Here is a 17,123-nt window from a genome sequence, read left to right as displayed (position 1 = left end):
GGTTTCAATAGTATTAATTGCCTTTAAGCAGATGCCAGATGAATGCGCAAGAAAAACAAAACAAACGCTTTTCGTCGATCAGTCACGTTGCAAATATTGGCTGTCACTTTGTGTTCTTTCAAGATAACGGAACTTTTTTCAATTGTGAAGGCGAAGAAAAACCCAAGCGATTTTATTAAGTTGTTGCGTGTTTGGTTAACTCTGAAAACGTTTGATGTAAAACCATGTGTGTGCGAATGACATATGAAAAGGAGATAATAATCTGCACGTGAAGTTGAACTAGCGATGAATAAATTATAGTCTGCGGTAGCAACTCGTAAAAGTATTTTTAATAAAGGATAAACTTAGACTGGACAAAATATTTTCGGGGAAAAAATTTTTTTTCAAACTGTTTGCGAAATTAAAAGCTGAATTTCAGGTCGCCAACACCTGTAATGAATATTTCCTGAGGAAATGAAGTCTTGACCAGCCAGACAGCGCGTCGCCAAGTGTTTATTCATTAACATTTAAATTGCTCGAGTTTACGTCTTGTTTTCACAAGTTAAAAAGGTTAAAATAGTAGTGAATAAACCATTCGGACCGGTTTATTCATAACCAAATAAGGAAACACGTAACGTGACAAGTGACGTAGGACAACTTATCGTAACATCTCCCTTCTTTTGGGGCAAGCTAACTTCCAAAAGTAAACGTATGAACTTAAATGAAATGTGTTCAAATTGAAAAGGAGATGACTAAAATAAAATTTAAAAAAAGGACAAAACAAAACAAATGGAACTTCATACAGGACCGAAAGTCGAAAGTCCTTATTAAAGTTACTGTCCAATAGTCAGTTTTTCTAACTGATGAAGACTTCGAGTTCGCTTGAGCTGAAGTCAATTTTCATACGATAAACTACTCAACAAAGTCACTGAACTTCAAGGGTGGCTTTACAACTCTGGTGCGAGTTTTCTTCAATGGAACAGTCTGTGGTGTCAATATTGGCTTCGGTTCATGATTAGCTGAATTGACATCTCGCTTTGAAGGCTGGTTTACACTCTTTGAAAGCTGGCTATCACTTCTTTCAACTAATTTGTGCTGTTCTGCTAATGGTTGTGCAGCTGGCTTGAGAAATTCCCGATTTCGACGTAATATTTGATTGTCTGAACTAGTTTTTACTACATAGGACCTGTCTGAAACTTCTCAATACAGGTGCCGGTTTTCCACCTTTGATTCCTCTGAAGAGATGCCACTCTTATGTCTTGCCTAACTTGTAATTCTGGTAGGGTGCGCGACGTGCGGTCATGGTACCACGTAGCCTTTTGCCTTTTCAAATTAAGCTCTGCATTAACATTTTCTGGAATCTTGGGGTACAGTAGGTTAGAAGTTAAAGGTAGTAAGGTTATGGTGCGTCTAGATATCAATGTCTGTGCAGGGCTACTTACGAGGGACTCTGTTGGTGTGTTACGTTGGTTCGATAGGGCTAACTACGGGTCTTTGTTATCGTTGAGAGGTTTTCTGAACAAAGACTTGAAAATTTTCACAGCAGACTCTACCTTTCCGTTGGATCTGGGATGATGCGGGGAAGACGATACGTGAGTGACTCCTAATCGACTGAAAACTGATGGAACTCATGGCTTGTAAACTGAGGAGCGTTGTCAGTAGTTAGTGTGTCTGGAATGCTGTGTCGGCTGAACTGTTCCTTAAAATAATTCAATCACGGAACTGGAAGTGTTTTCCTCCAATTTTGGCACTTCCTTGAAATCTGAGTAGTAGTCAACAAGCACGATGTATTCGTTGTCATGAAATCTGAACTGGTCAGCAGCTACTCAATTCCACGGGCGGTTAGGAAGTTCATGGCTTTGCATTAGAAGCTTCTGATTTTTAGCGTAAAATTCGTTGCAAATTGAACATTGTTTGATTTGGTTACTCCCTTTTGCATTCATACCAGGCTAGAGTACAGTGTCTCTAGCTTTACGCAGGCAAGCTTCTACTCCTAAATGCCTGGAATGAATTCTGGATTTGACTTCAGGTCTCAGTAACTTAGCTGGGGATGACTACCATCGAGCCTTTGAAAAAAACACTATTGTGTACTGATAACTCGTCGCGGTAAGACCAATACTCCCGGATCTTAATTGGTACTTGATCTTTCTATTGGCCATCCGGTCAGAATTGTGGTGTATAGTGTCTGCAGGGTGTCATCGTGACTTGTGCTACGCTGCAACTGATCGAGTCTTTCTGGCGTGACCTTCAGGGCTTGCATAGGGTCTAGGCTCTCCAGCTCTAAGGAAAATACTTGAAAAGATTCTTCTGGCCCAGAGGTTTCGTGCTGTGTGGCTCTGAACAAATGGTCGGCCATAGCATTTGCGAACCAGGTTTGTGCTTAACTGTCAGGTTGAATAGTTGCAGCCTAAGAAGCATTCTCTGAAGACGGCATGGAGCTGATAGTAGAGACTTCTTAAATATCGACTAAAGAGGCGTGTGGTCAGTTTCGACTGAGATCTGCTCTCTTCGTGCTAGATATTGATTGAATCCTTCACAAGCGAAGACTATTCCCAGACATTCTTTCTCTATCGTTGCATATCTTTGTTCTATTGGTGAGAGAGTTCTGGACGCGATGGCGACTGGCTGTCCATTTTGAAGAAGGACTGCGCCAAGGCCTTTATTACTGGCATCCGTCTGAATAGTTACGTCTTCTTCTATGCTGTAGAATTTAATGACCAGGTGTTGAATAACCAAGCGCTGAATAGTGACAAAAGCTTCATCATGCTGTTTGGCCCAGGTGAATATGGATCGGTCAGTTGTAAGCTCTCTTAAAGGTGCTGACACATCTGAAAGCTTAAGTAGAAATTTAGGTAGATAGTTGACAAAACCAAGCAGGTAAGAACTTCAGGCTTAGATGTTGGCCTCAGCATGTTCTTGATGGCAGTAACTTTATCCGGATCCGGTTTCATTCCATCCCTTGAAATCACATAACCAATGAATTTAACTTGTGCCTGTCAAAGCTTAACTTTGTTCTTGTTGAGTTTCAGATGGACTTGTTGGGCTCGTTCAAGTAGGCAGACCACATTCTGATCATGATTAAGAAGGGCTTCCGAGTCGTTTTCAGCATAACAAACCAAGAATATCATCAGTGATGACTTTCACACCAAGCGGGTCGGCGAGACAATCTTGTAGTCTGCTTTTAAAGACTTCTAGGGCTAAACTTATACCAAAGGGCATTCGTCAGTAACGGTGTCTTCCTAGGGGTGTCCAGAAAGTTTACTACTCTCTTGGTAAAGGCCAACTTGATAGAATCCATCTCTTGCATTGGAGGAACTGGAAATTCTGGCTTTGTTGAGCTCTGGTAACAGTTATTTCAACGTCGGCATTAGAAATTTGGAGCGTTGTATCGCACAGTTCAGGTCTTTTGGGCCCAGACAGATTCCAATCTTCTGAGGTTTGGCAACTAGTACCATACTGCTGATCCACTCTGAGGGTTCCACCGCTTTCTTAATAATGCCTCTCTCTTCTAACTCTAGAATCTTACTCTTAACTTCTTTTTGTAGTGCAACTGGCACGCGACGAGGGGAATGTTGTACTGGTTTAAAACTCGGGTCATCCACAATCTTCACATCTCCAATATGTCCTAATCCGGTGAGAACTTCGTGATATTTGCTCAACAGTTCTTCCTTTGACAGACAATTTTGTGGTAGGGTCTCACTTATCTGACGTACATTCTCGGGGACGCTGATATTTAGGAGGATGAGTTGCAAATTTTCACAGGTTCCAGTTGATAGCAAGGGCTTACGCTTGTGTTTTATGGCCTGAAACTTCAGAATCTATTGTTTGCCAATGTGTCCGACATTTAAGTCGCACTTTCCCACTGGCTTTAAAGTTTTACCGCCAAAGAGCTTCAGCTTAACTGGGGAGCTATTCATGGGTGGGTCTCCTAACTGTGTGATAGCTGGGAGGTCGTCCAAGCCAGTTACATTACATGTAACTCCAGTGTCTAATTGACATCCCAAGGTTGTAGTGAAGTCTTCTTTAGCTGATTTGCAGAAACGGATATCTGCAAGCCACTGTTTTGCTTTAGTTTGGAATAGAGACAGTTTGCACTTGCAAACAGCTTTCGTCAAGACTGTCATCCTCGTCTTCTTCGAATTGTTGAACCTTTTTTTGATGATCGGCATACATACGCAAAATGGCCCATTGTTTGACACCTGCAGCACGTTTTTTTGAACGCGCGACACTCTGTTCTTCTTTCATGATGGTCTTTACGACCGCAATACTTACAGGTCGGTTCGAAAGAACCTTCGGATTTCTTTTATTTTTCTGATATCTTCTCTAAATTCGACGATCTTCCCCCATTCTTACTACGACTTCCATAGCGAATTTTTTTGTCGCCGAATTTTCTTACGTCTTCTCTCTCGTTGTCTCCAGCGCCTGCTATCGTTTTGATATGCTGCGAAGCGATTTCACTCGAATTGTGCCTCTCTGTGGTTTTCTTTAAGTCCAGGGATTTTTTTCTCAAGAGTCTCACCTTGTCACCTTGATTCTTTAGGCTAATGACGAGCTTGTCCCTGATAAGTTTGTCTGCAAGAGCACCGTATTCGCAGTTCGCGGCTAATTTTCTCAGACCTGTGACGTAACTTTGGATAGATTCTTCGTTTTGCTGCACACACGTATTGAAAACATAGCATTCGTACCATAAATTTCTGCTGGGCTTGAATTAGCTTTCCAAGGCTTCTAGACATTTGTCGATTTTCCTCTTATCTTCCTTTGAAAGGTGTAGGTTGAGTAGTATCTGAAGACACTCTCTGCCCGCCGATGAACGCAAAGTCGCTAAACGGACCGATTCTTCTCGTTTATCTAAACCTGTTACTGTCTGAAAGTCGCACCATTGCAGTTGCCAGTAACGTCACCATGACACTTCTTAGGACTTGGTAGCGGAAATTAGGCGAAATAACTTGAGGATAAATTGAGGCGATAGGTTGAACTGAATTGGGTGCTGCCGATAATGGCACGGAGATTTGCGCACCCGACTCCACATGGTCGTTGTCTGACTGCATTTTTAGTTTTTCTCGCACTTAGAGCCCAAGACTCTTTGAAATTACTAACAATATAAGGAAACAGCCTCAGCGAGGCACCTTCGGCGATTAATTTTCCAAAACGGGTGCAAAATCCTCAAAAAACAGATTTTTGTCCTGACACCATGCTATGACACATGCTACAAGCTCTGTAACAACAGGTTTATTTATAACCAAATAAGGAAACAGGACTTAAGACACTACTTCTGTGTTTTCCCGGCCTATCAGTTTACTCTAAAATACTGATATTGAACAAAATGTACTTCAGTGGAGAGGTTCCGCTCAGTATCACGAAGAAAAACTGCATAATGAAGTGTTCATGGTCATAAGTGATAATCAACTAAAAAAAATTAATTGCAGTTCTTGAAAATCATTATTCCAGTGAGTTTCATCATGCTAATTAATTATAAACAATTATTGGATGAGGTTTTCGTGATATCCGGAATAATCAAGGTCGAGGTAAGTGCTATCAGCCGAAGCCGAAGGCTGAGGCTGATAACATTAACCGATTGCATTAACGTTGTGTTGTTCTACGAAATTTGGCTCCTTGACCTTTAGATCGTGTACATGAATTTGGAAGTGAATGATGTTTGAAGTGGAATTTGTGAAAGTTAAGATTGTTTTTGTGCTCTAAGAATTTTTACGACGTTGCATAAACTTTAAGATATACTAATTTGAGAATCACATTTTTTTGTTTAGCTGGAATTCTGAGATCGAAATATTTTTTGTCAAAGCGTTGCTGTTGTCTTGCTCAAACGTTTCATGTCGTGGTGGATTAAAATACATGGTTGCAGTGTGTGGCAGGGACGATTTTGAAAAAAAATTGTCATTAAAAATGATACAACCTGAGATGTTACTCTATTTGGATCTGTGTTTGGGAAGTTACTAAATAACAATTAATACCTGACAACAGAACTTGAACAATATGTGAATTATTTAGACAGATCTACTTATGCCCTTTGGCTTACAATTTTTTTATGAATCGCATAGCTTAAGTAAACACGCACTCTGATTGGTCAATACGTCAACCGGAAGAGAGGGTATTTAGCGTGGAATCGCACTAACACATATCCGGTTGACGTCCGTGAATCAAAAACGTCCGATGCTTAAGCTCTCTAATTTAAGCTAACTTGACAAAGTTCCAGTTTTGTTGTACACATTCTTCAATGATTCGGGGCCTCCAATTTCCTGTTACATCGGCTTGCTTGACAATCATATTGTTAATCTATGCATGCGGTTTTACTGGCGACTATTTGATTAAATACATCTTTGTTTTTGAAGGCTCGATTACACGACGCCGGTCAATACTTCCTTTGACATTCCACAAATCAATGTTGGTGACAAGAAATAATAACTTACTTAATCAACCACTAAATATACCGAAACAGGAAAACTTTATTATGAACACGTGCAACCTTTTTGCGACAAGGGGGGAGGGGCGGGAGTTGAATGGGCTTTAGGAGGATTTCTTGGTTTTCAGGGGGGGGAACCGAGGGAGGATCAGTCGTCGCTGAGAAAGTTAACGAGTTAAAAGGGGGAGGGGGGCGGAGACTATACAAAACTGAATGCCAATGAGGGAGATCGTAAGAATACTACAGAGCCTTGAGTAGGCCTGCTGTCCCACTCTGCTCGGAAACTTCTGGCGTTAGGAACAAACTTTTGCGGTTCTAGCAAACTTAAGCAATTGCCACCAATCTGAGCAATTTCTTAGCAACTTATACGTTTATAGCAAGATAAAGTCAACTTCATACAAAACTTCGATTTATGCAAATTTCTTGAACATTCGCACAGGCCTGTTATCTAATATTAGAATTTTAGAACAGATAATCAGACAAGACGATGCACAAAATGGCTGTCTTTGTTAATATTCTTTCCATTATACGGAAACGGAAAATGCATATTAGAAAATGCACAGTTGTAAAGTTTATATATAAAATGCACTTTAATAAACAAAAAAAAATTTTTCCGTCTCTTTGGCGCCCTTAGATCACTAAGCACCATTAGGTCACTCCAAGCATTTCGGGGAAGGGGAGAGGAAGATCTAATTTATATGTATTCTTTTTTTTATTTGCTTTACCAACTTTTCTTATACCTCTCATTTATTTTACAAGCAGCAGAAAACTTAGTCAATAATTTTTGAACAAGAAAAAAAAAAAAGGACCATTCCAGTCGCGTATCATTTAATGTACGCCCACCGGCCTCACCAACTTTATCAATTCAGAAGTGGGTAGGAAAGAAATTAATTCTTTTCTTCAAAAATAAATAGAAAACATTTTCAAACACCATTGCGTTCCTCACAAACCATCATCACTGGCCACTTACGCATCTTTTAGCGTACTCATCAGCGGCTTCACCAACGGTCCCAATTCTTTCTTTTCACTTTATAAACTGAAAATTGTCCGCAACCATCAACTGCATTAACAATAAGCTGAAATAAATTTACAATTATCTCAGTACTGTTTAGAAGAGAAATATTACTCAAAATTACTGCTTTTAATCGAGACTCAGTCAATACTATACCAGATGGTTGCAAGCCCACAATGTTCCTGTCCTCTTACTGGCTTGCTTCGAAGTAAAATAATAACCATTCAAAGGAAATGATAACTGGATTGTGATATACATATTTTTATACATAACACTTGTCATCTCCTTCCTCTTTGTCGTTCTTGTCATTGCGGAACGAAGTTTCGTGTTTTGCGATTCTGCAATTTTCTCGGAAAGAATCGATTTATTGGAAGAGGGACAAATTGAGAAGGTATTATTGCTTTTTTTTGTTTTTTGTTTTTTTTTTGTTCTGTTATCGTGCGGATCACCAGACATGCTTCATCGTTGTATAGTTCAGTTCTTATATTGTTGATGGCGCGCTGTCTATGATTTATTCTAGCGGATGATCATAATCCATTTTATTTCGATTCTGAGTTGTTCGTTTTCCATTGGTGTGCCCCTCTTTCCGTTTAACTGTTCGAAATGCGAAATTTTCAAGAGTTTATAAAGGAACCATATTTTGGTAACTATCGGTTAAAACAGCTAAGGACGCTGAACTAATTATTTTATTACTCACCACTTGTTCGGCTTGTATAAAAAATTATGGAGTCATTAGTTTAATTTGTGATCAACAGAAAGAATAATGCGCTAATTGGCAGATCAGCTGTCTTACTAAAAAAAACAATCATATTAAACAATCATCATTATTCATATCCACTTAATATATGTAATTTTTCTCACTATTACTGGTGTCATTATCATAATTAATTTTTACCCCAATTAGTAGTAATGTCGCAGTCTGGCCAATTTGCCGTTGTCTATAAGAGTGCAATAAAACCCTGTTCGCGTCAACGCGTCAAAGAATACGTTTATCAGCTCTCAAACACACTGTTAGTGATTTGGAGCTCCTTTCAGAGCTCACTGAATCTTTGATCACCCAGCATTAAGTGTTTAAGCATTCAGAAAAGTGTACTCACGATTAGTTCCTGGAAGGAATCTGTAATCCCAAAATAGTGCATTTGTTCGTATGCTCTACTTTGTTCATTTATTAATTTTTTTCTTCTACGACTCCGAAGAACTCCCGTTAGACCGATTCATACACCTTATTTCGTCCTTCTGTTAAGATAAAAGTGATTTTTCGAAGAGTCAATCGAATCTTAAGTGGGAAAAAAAAGAAAACACCTACTGTTTATCAAACTGTCGCAGGCTTAATATGAAGCTTGTAATGAAATAAATTTCATTTGATCTGAGACGGAACGACTCGTGGAGGTAAAAATTTTCAATTGTTTTGAGTACTTTTCGTTTTAACGTCCCAGATAACCTCCCATTGCCACCATGTCGAATTATTTGGGATTAAAGTAAGAGTGTAGAGAATGCACATGGTCGGTTTCAGCACACACTATCTTTATCCTACCCATAATGGATCTCTACTTATAAGATACTTTTTCCTGTACGCTAACACAGCAGAAGCATCTTATGCATCAGGAGTACCGTAATAACAACAGCGATCAAGTGGATATTTGAACGAACTAATGACGAAAAAAAAAAACAAAAAACAGTAACAACAACAAAAGCAACTCCGGCAGCGGCAATATGTCCAAATGATAAATATTGTTCATACAGCAGAGTAAAATGGATGTAAAAAGAAGAATATAGTACATTATTCGCACTAACATATAAAGAAAGGAAGTAATGGAGGTTACAAACGTGCTTATTTTTACGATGTCGAATTTTGAGCTGTGGAAGCATCACTATCATACAATGAAAGGGGAAACCGAGTCATGATATCCAAAACTATTTTGGGAGAAACACAGCTGGCCGAATTGTTTATGATTTTGTTCCACGAAAGCAGTTCCTCACACACAAAAAATTCGTTTTTTAGCGCTAGTCTTTCTTTTACACTTAATTCATCAGGAACCAATTAATGAATTGACGATAGAAGAGCTTTTAAAATTTGAAGAGAAACAGGTGAATATATTATTTTAGTCTTGTCCAACTTTTGGTTTATCAGGAACTTGTCGCTCTAACCTTCATTTTCCTCATCCAACATCTGCTGAGTCGTATTCTTTTCAAGATATAAAATGTTCCTTCGTATGATGGTTTATTTTTAATCCAGTATAATTTACTTTCTGACTTTTTGTGGCAATTATGTTTAATTTCATTGCCTTCCAATTGGTGGCTCAGCTCATCGTGGGTTGGTGTATGCATTTGTACGCAATTTCTTTTCAAGTGATGATATCTTTTTCTTCTCTCTGCCAAAAATAAGGAAATAAGGTTGAGTAAAATAAAAGAATATTTAAATACATTAGATGAATATACATTAAACATAATGAAAATGTTGCTTTCGAAAACAAAGACCTGAATGGAAAAGAATAATTTCTACATAGGGTTTGCGGAGCAGTTTATGATCAACAATATTTTCTGATACAATAGCATGTGATTTATCAAGTTATGGCTTATTTGTGATGCGTAATCGAGTGAGATCATAGCCGGTATATTTTTGGTGGACCAACGTTAGCTGCATTGCTTTTTTGTTTACTTGACAACTATAGTCATATCCAGACGACTCGAACTTTCGCAAAATTGAATTTGTAATTGTTTTCTTAATCTACGCTATTCAGAGTCGTGAATGGAGCTAACACCTCTGTTCCAAGGATTTCAACCTTTCTCACGGGCTCATTAAAAAGTAAATGGAAAATGGTTCTCAGAGAAAAACCTTTATGTAAAACATGTTAATCCAAATTACAAGACGACCTTGGCTTTGAAGTGTTAAGTTTCTTCTTCAAGGGAAGTGTACCAGTTGTTTGAATTAAAGCACAAACTGAAATGTAACTATTCCTGCTTTGTTCTCCGCCACCTCATTATTAGCGTAGTTTTGATGGCTTTCCTTGGAATGATTTGTAGTTTTAGAGACGAGACTTGTAACCCTGCATGACAAGGCTACGATTTTTTTTTACAATAATTTGCTCACGGCTAAAAAAGAAATAAATTCTTCCTTGTATCACTTATATTTGTAATTTGCAGTATGCTATTCTGAAGATTGTCATCATATCTATCCACTGAATTCAAAATGTCATATAAAACGCACTCTTTGAAAAGGAAAAAAATGAAATGGAAAATATGGTAGGATAGTGGCCTATTTCCAAGAAAATAAATATCTTTTCTGGTGAACGATGAACTACCTTTAAAATACTTTCTCACCGCGTAGAAAAAAAATTATCATTTTAACTCCTAATGCGTTTCTCATTGGCCGTCAAACGGAAGCCCGAACATGATAGGAAAAACTAGAGAGGTCAATTCAAGTTTTTAGCATCTAAGACTAACAAACATAAATAAGATGGACCACAATGGGAACTACTGGTTCTATTAGTAATTGCGTTATCCAATAAAGTCATTATCTCATCTAACGTCTAACCACACTGAAGTTTACCGCCGTCTTCAGGTAAGACCCTTGCAGACGACACAACTCAGACAACGATTTAAACTTTTAACGACTTTCGCTCCTGTTTTGAGTCGCGCTTTAATTCAGTTCTTTCGATCTGAATGTCTGGACTAGGGAATCTTAAAATTTGAATTTCTGCCGGGTTTTCTCACGTCTGACAGACATTCTTAAACCTTGTCCTATATCTGGTTCTCGGTAAATGAACCTTTTTCATATTTCTTTAACGCACCAGGAGCTCATTGAATTCACCAGGTTCTATTTGTTTCCAGGTGAATATACGTTCGGTGAATCATCAACGAACGCATCAGATGCTGCATACATATCCTTAAGATTTAATGATAATAATAATAATAATAATAAAAATAAAAATAATAATAAACTGGAGAGAACTATATATCGTGACTTATGCCTCTTGCTAAATTTCAAAACCTTGCTCGGTGAATAGTATTGAGATCGACGTTTTTAAGCAAACCGTGTCACGATGTATTCAATCCTATGTTAATCTGAGATTTTAAGGCTTACTTTTAAACTAAGCAGTATTTTTTGGTGTAATAGTCAAGGCTAATACCCTTGGATAAGACTGTTGTCACCGATGATAAATTTATTTTTTAAATCGGCCGGCAGCGGTGTCTTTAGAGTTTCTCAATTAGGAGTCAAGGCCAGTTGAGGCAACTGCAATCACCCACATAGTTTTGATTCTTGAGATTCACCTTTGGTAATTTCCTTTCTTGGAAGTTTGAATCAAAGCCACAGAAGGAACAAAATTGTATATGCCTAAAAATTTGAAACTCCGGTTGAGGAAACGCGAGGTTCGAGACTCAATAAGAAATCATCACTACGATAATTAAATTCAGGAAAGGCTTATAGTTGTAATTAATCGGCACTTGGTAACATAGCAGTCATAAAAAGGAAGACCAAAGCGTTTTCTTGGCGATATTATAAATGCGAAAGTTTACTTGTCCTATTATTTTCCTTTGGTTGTACACTACTTTATTGTAAAGCGAATCATTTTCGTCCTCAAAACTTACTTTACAATGCTACAGTTGTTTGCATCACCACCACAACCAAACGCATTTGTTTCCTCGCGTGCACTCAACTTATTTTGCCAGTTGTGTGCAAAAATGCATAATTTGTCGCTTGTGTTTTCAATTTTCCCTTCTTAACTACCTGAGTGACCTGTAAATGTAGGTAAAATAAAGTAATGATACTCTCAGTTCGACCTACCGCGAAAGTACTTATTCTTAATAATCAATTCATTCTGCAGATATCAAAATACAAATTTGTCAACGTATCAGGATGATGGGTAACTTTTGGCATCGAGAAAAAACAACGTGTGCGGTACTATTAACTCTTACTGGCACTCTTTGGATTCTTCCAATCGTCCGGATGGAAACGTGCAATCCCAGTCTAAAAGGTAAGTAATGAAACGTTCAAGTGCATGTATATGTCAATATTTATTATTTCACAAATATATGGCATGTACTTAAACAATGGATAACGTTGAAAATAAACTCTGATTGGCTACTCACCGCCGGGAAACACGCGCGGGATTTGCCCCCAAAAATATGGTAATCGGTGCAGAAATAACTGATTTAAAATCATCTTTTTATACCCTTTTATACTTACACCAAAAAATGCGTGTAGGTATCCTGAAGTAGCTATGATATTGATCCCCCAGAAAGCTATCTGTTCTACGTTATCTGTTCTAAGATGCAAACAGTGAATGTGAGCTTCGAGGAACAGATTATGTCCAAAGACAATTATACAACTATGTTTTCGCGCGAGTTGAAAACTATTGTGTTTATTATCCTTCAGATATTTTTGCAACGCGCGGGAAAATGACATGGCCACGAACACTTTACTGTTTGTTGCGTTGGATGATGATTTTTCATTGCGCTCTGGTACAACTTTATCAACAAAAAGACCTCGTCCCTTCTTCTGTAACAACAGCAAAAATGCTTCTTCATCTTGAATTAAATTTTAAATGAACACTTCTATCGTTTAGATGGCGTAGTGGTGGAAGATATGTGGATATTCCCCAGTTTTAGTTAGGGCATGTCCGGTCACGTGATCCGTTTAGAACAATAGTGCGCAAGGAAAAACATTTGATTGACTATAAAAATGATAGATGCAATATATGAAAAAACCTTATCTTTGAGTCGCAGAGTGCTCGACATTCCTGGAGCTATATATTTAATAGGATAGTAAAGGGGAATTTATAACATTACACTACAGAACTGTTTTGAAAGGGCCTCCTGGTCCTCTCTCATCAGGTGCAGGAAACACTGACCAACTAGGGTACTCCTCATAAGTTGATGGTTAAAGCATACTTTATAAATTTCTTGCTTGTATGTCGGCATGTAGTCGCCAATTTGTTCCTTTTGTTTAGGGTGCTGGCGCCTTGTTTGCACATGATGAAGAATTTCTCCAAAAAGCGCAGATTGCGCCTCATTTGAATAGGGTCTGGCACGAGCCATTATTTCCAGGTCACGACAAACTCTGTTTTTGTATCCTTCAGCGATCAGATGTGTTTGCTCAATTCGGTTGCGTTCCTTTAATTCTCGTTTCTGAATGAAGTCGTATGCAATGATTACAGAATCCAATCATGTTGCTCACGGGCGCTGCCGGCTGTATAATAATTAGATATATGTATTCAGTATTGAGAAGATATAACAGTTAATAATCTCTTGAAATGGCTTAGACGATACCACAAAGGTTGGGTCGTTTGGGGTGACCGTCTCGGTTCTCCCCCATCCTAGCATTAGCACTGCACTGATGAGGCCCAGAAGGCCGAAACAGTACTGTCTGCAGTTATATATATATATATATATATATATATATATAAAATTGTAGTACACGAGGACGGACAACTTCGAGCTAAGAAAGACATATACTCAAATAAAAAGTCTTAGAAAGTTTAATAAAAACGTTTCGGTCCGAGACCTTCATCAGTTGTAATACAATGACTTAAAAATTCCTTAAATAGATTTATATAGGGCGTGATGACAAATATAAATAAAACAGTAATTACTACGCGAAAAATTATCACAATAAAAAGATTGTTTTAAATGTAATAGAAATGGTTTAAATGTAATAGGACAAGATGCGATCTTTGTCGCAACTTCTTGGTTGAATCTAATTCCTTTTTAAGTTTTCAAACATGCAAGAGTTACAAGATACGATCGAAACTTTCCTGTGATTCTAAGAACATAATTTATTTGGCTTCGTGCTAGAAATGTCGCCTACAATACATTGGTTCGACAACAAATGACTTTAGAGTTAGATTTCGCAACCACAAGTCTGCTATGGTCACTAAGAAAAAGACCTGTGAAGTAGCGGTAGATTTCAACAAAACACCACATGATTTAAGCGATTTCTCATTTCAATGCATTGATCAAGTGCAGGCGACAGTAAACAATTTAGGTAATATAATTTAGGTAATATAACTGAGTTAAAATCATCTTTTCGTACCATTTTATACTTACACCAAACAATGCGTGTAGGTATCCCGAAGTAGCTATGATATTGATCCACCAAAAAGCTATCTGTTCTACGTTATCTGTTCTAAGATGCAAACAGTGAATGTGAGCTTCGAGGAACAGATTATGTCCAAAGACAATTATACAACTATGTTTTCGCGCGAGATGAAGACTATTGTGTTTATTATCCCGCAGATATTAGGGTTCTGGCGCCTTGTTTGCATATGATGAAGAATTTCTCCAAAAAGCGCAGATTGCGCCTCATTTGAATAAGGTCTGGCACGAGCTATTATTTTCCAGGTCACAGCAAATCTGTTTTTGTATCCTTCAGCGATCAGATGTGTTTGCTCAATTCGGTTACGTTCATTTAATTCTCGTTTCTAAATGAAGTCGTATGCAATTATTACAGAATCCAATCTATTGTTCACGGGCGCTGCTGGCTGTATAATAATTAGATATATGTATTCAGTATTGAGAAGATATAACAGCAATAATCTCTTGATATATATATATATATATATACATATATATATATATATATATATATATATATATATATATATATATATGTATATATATATGCATGATATTGAAGGGAACTTGTAGGAAAAAGTGGACAGTGTGGCTATGGGCTCACCACTAGGTCCTCTCCTGGCAAACGCCTTCATCATGACAAAATCGAGAAATAGCTGGAAATAGAGAACAAGTTGTCTACATTATAGAAATGCTCAGTAGATGATACACTAAGTGCAATGCCTAATCCGCAAACAGCCTCAGAATTACTGATGATATTAAGCAAGAATCATCCCTCTATCGATTTTACGATGGAGCGCGAAGAAAATTGCAGACTTCCCTTTCTAGGAATAGTTATCATCAGGATTGCTATCCTCCTAGACACCATGGTTTACAGAAAACCAATGGACACAGGACTTCTCCTACACTATCACAGCCACGTTGACGCCAGATACAAACGGTCACTGCTGAACACCACGCTAAGCTGTGCGTTTCAACTCTCTTTAACGTGGAAGTTTTTTAACGAGGAATGTGAACGCCTCAAAGAGATCTACTCCTGACTGCACTATCCAGACAATCCCGTGCAGTCTACCATCTGCCAATTCATTGAATCAAAAGTATCCGAGGATTCACGTTCACATGAGCCTTATGAAAGATAAGAACCAGTCATAATCGTGTTGCCCTTCAAAGATTAGAAATCTGCGAACGAAGTACGTAGACAGCTTGCTGACCTCTGTCGGAAGATCAAAGCAGATATTAGCCTGTTTACACATAGAAAGATAAAGGATGAAATTAAGGTCAGGGATGACAAGCTGCCTCTTGTGATTCAACAATGCGTCGTATACTCACTTGATTATGGCCTGTGAGATGCAGGCTACATCGGCTACACGTGCCGACACCTTCACCAACGACTTGAGGAACACAAAGGATTGGCAATCGGAAACCACCCCAGAGAGCAGCATGATATGAAGCCAGACGACATCGCACAAAGTTCTAGAATCTTAAGAAAGCTTTAGAACAAATTTGATTGTCTCATTTTTGACATGTTTTTCATCAAAGAACTCAAATTAACACTAAAAAGAGTGCGATTTAATTCGCGCCAGGTTCCTTGTTTATTTTATCAGTAGTTCTTGTTATTATTATTCCATTGTTTTACCTCATAGATATTTTAATCCCTTTCTTACATATTTTATCACATTTTAGCGTTTGCCCCATTTTTGCTAATGTGAGCTTTTTCTACGTTTTAATGCTAATTTAGAAACTTTTACTCACTTGAAAATGACCTCAGAAAGGTCGAAAGGTCGTACGCGTGCTGTTTTATCATTAATTTTTATCTCCAAATCGATCTCTAAGAAATTACTTATTAATAAATATGCTTTCTTTATAAGTAATTTCTTATTACTTATTATTTATTACGCACACATAAACATGCACACATACACACACACACATATATATATATATACATGTTGAGTTAGAAAAATACGACCACGATTTCATCTTTACAAGCATATATGTGTGTGTGTGTGCGCGTGTGTGTACATTTATTCATTTATCTAATATTTCCCTTTTTTAAACAAGTTAGCGATATTTGTTCTTATCTTTTTTTTGTCTTTTTACCAATCTCTCTAACCCAGTTAGGCCCGTTGTCAGCATCACCTCCAGTCCAAAAAACAACAGATTACGCATTGGTGCCTCCATGAACTTGACTTGTACAGCGCAGCCCAGAGATGCAGACTCAGTTCATCTCGATAGATGGGTCGATTATATCGAGTGGTACGATCCTCAAGGTAGACATGTTGGAGCTAAATGCAAACAACCATCAAACATACATGCTCATAGACCTAAATTAAGCTGCCCATTGTTGCTTAAAAACCTGACAGTTGACAGTCTTGGCTTCTACACATGTCAAGCGGGTAACGGTTACACAAAGCACTGCACAAGGAAATCAGTAAGGATCACAGGTATGGAGCCCTATCATTCCTGTATATAACTGCAATCATCATACGTTTTTTAAAGCGACAGTGGGTGTCGTGCACTGGGTTTTGCGGCAGCGGAAAATTAACATTTTTAAGTTGCTTAGTGCTTAAACACGAAACTCCAAATAATACTTGAATATTATTTTCCTTTACCACTATTATCCTATTCCCACTAGCGATA

At 38.0% G+C, this 17,123-nt stretch overlaps 2 pseudogenes across 1 annotated transcript in view; both read left to right on the top strand.

The window, feature by feature from the left end:
- LOC148731283 (vascular endothelial growth factor receptor 1-like) overlaps positions 1–17,123 on the top strand; it is a 443,086-nt pseudogene that overhangs the window by 600 nt on the left and 425,363 nt on the right. The window contains exons 2-3 of the transcript XR_016001370.1: positions 12,236–12,385; positions 16,601–16,927. The product of XR_016001370.1 is annotated as a vascular endothelial growth factor receptor 1-like (transcript). The remainder of the gene's footprint in view (positions 1–12,235; positions 12,386–16,600; positions 16,928–17,123) is intronic.
- LOC148731306 (uncharacterized) lies at positions 15,188–16,166 on the top strand (annotated as a pseudogene).

Source organism: Stylophora pistillata, chromosome 5, assembly GCF_964205215.1.
Source record: "Stylophora pistillata chromosome 5, jaStyPist1.2, whole genome shotgun sequence".
Taxonomy (NCBI): Eukaryota; Metazoa; Cnidaria; class Anthozoa; order Scleractinia; family Pocilloporidae; genus Stylophora; species Stylophora pistillata.
Note: the sequence above shows the minus strand (reverse complement) of the source record. Positions and strands in the feature narration are given on the sequence as shown.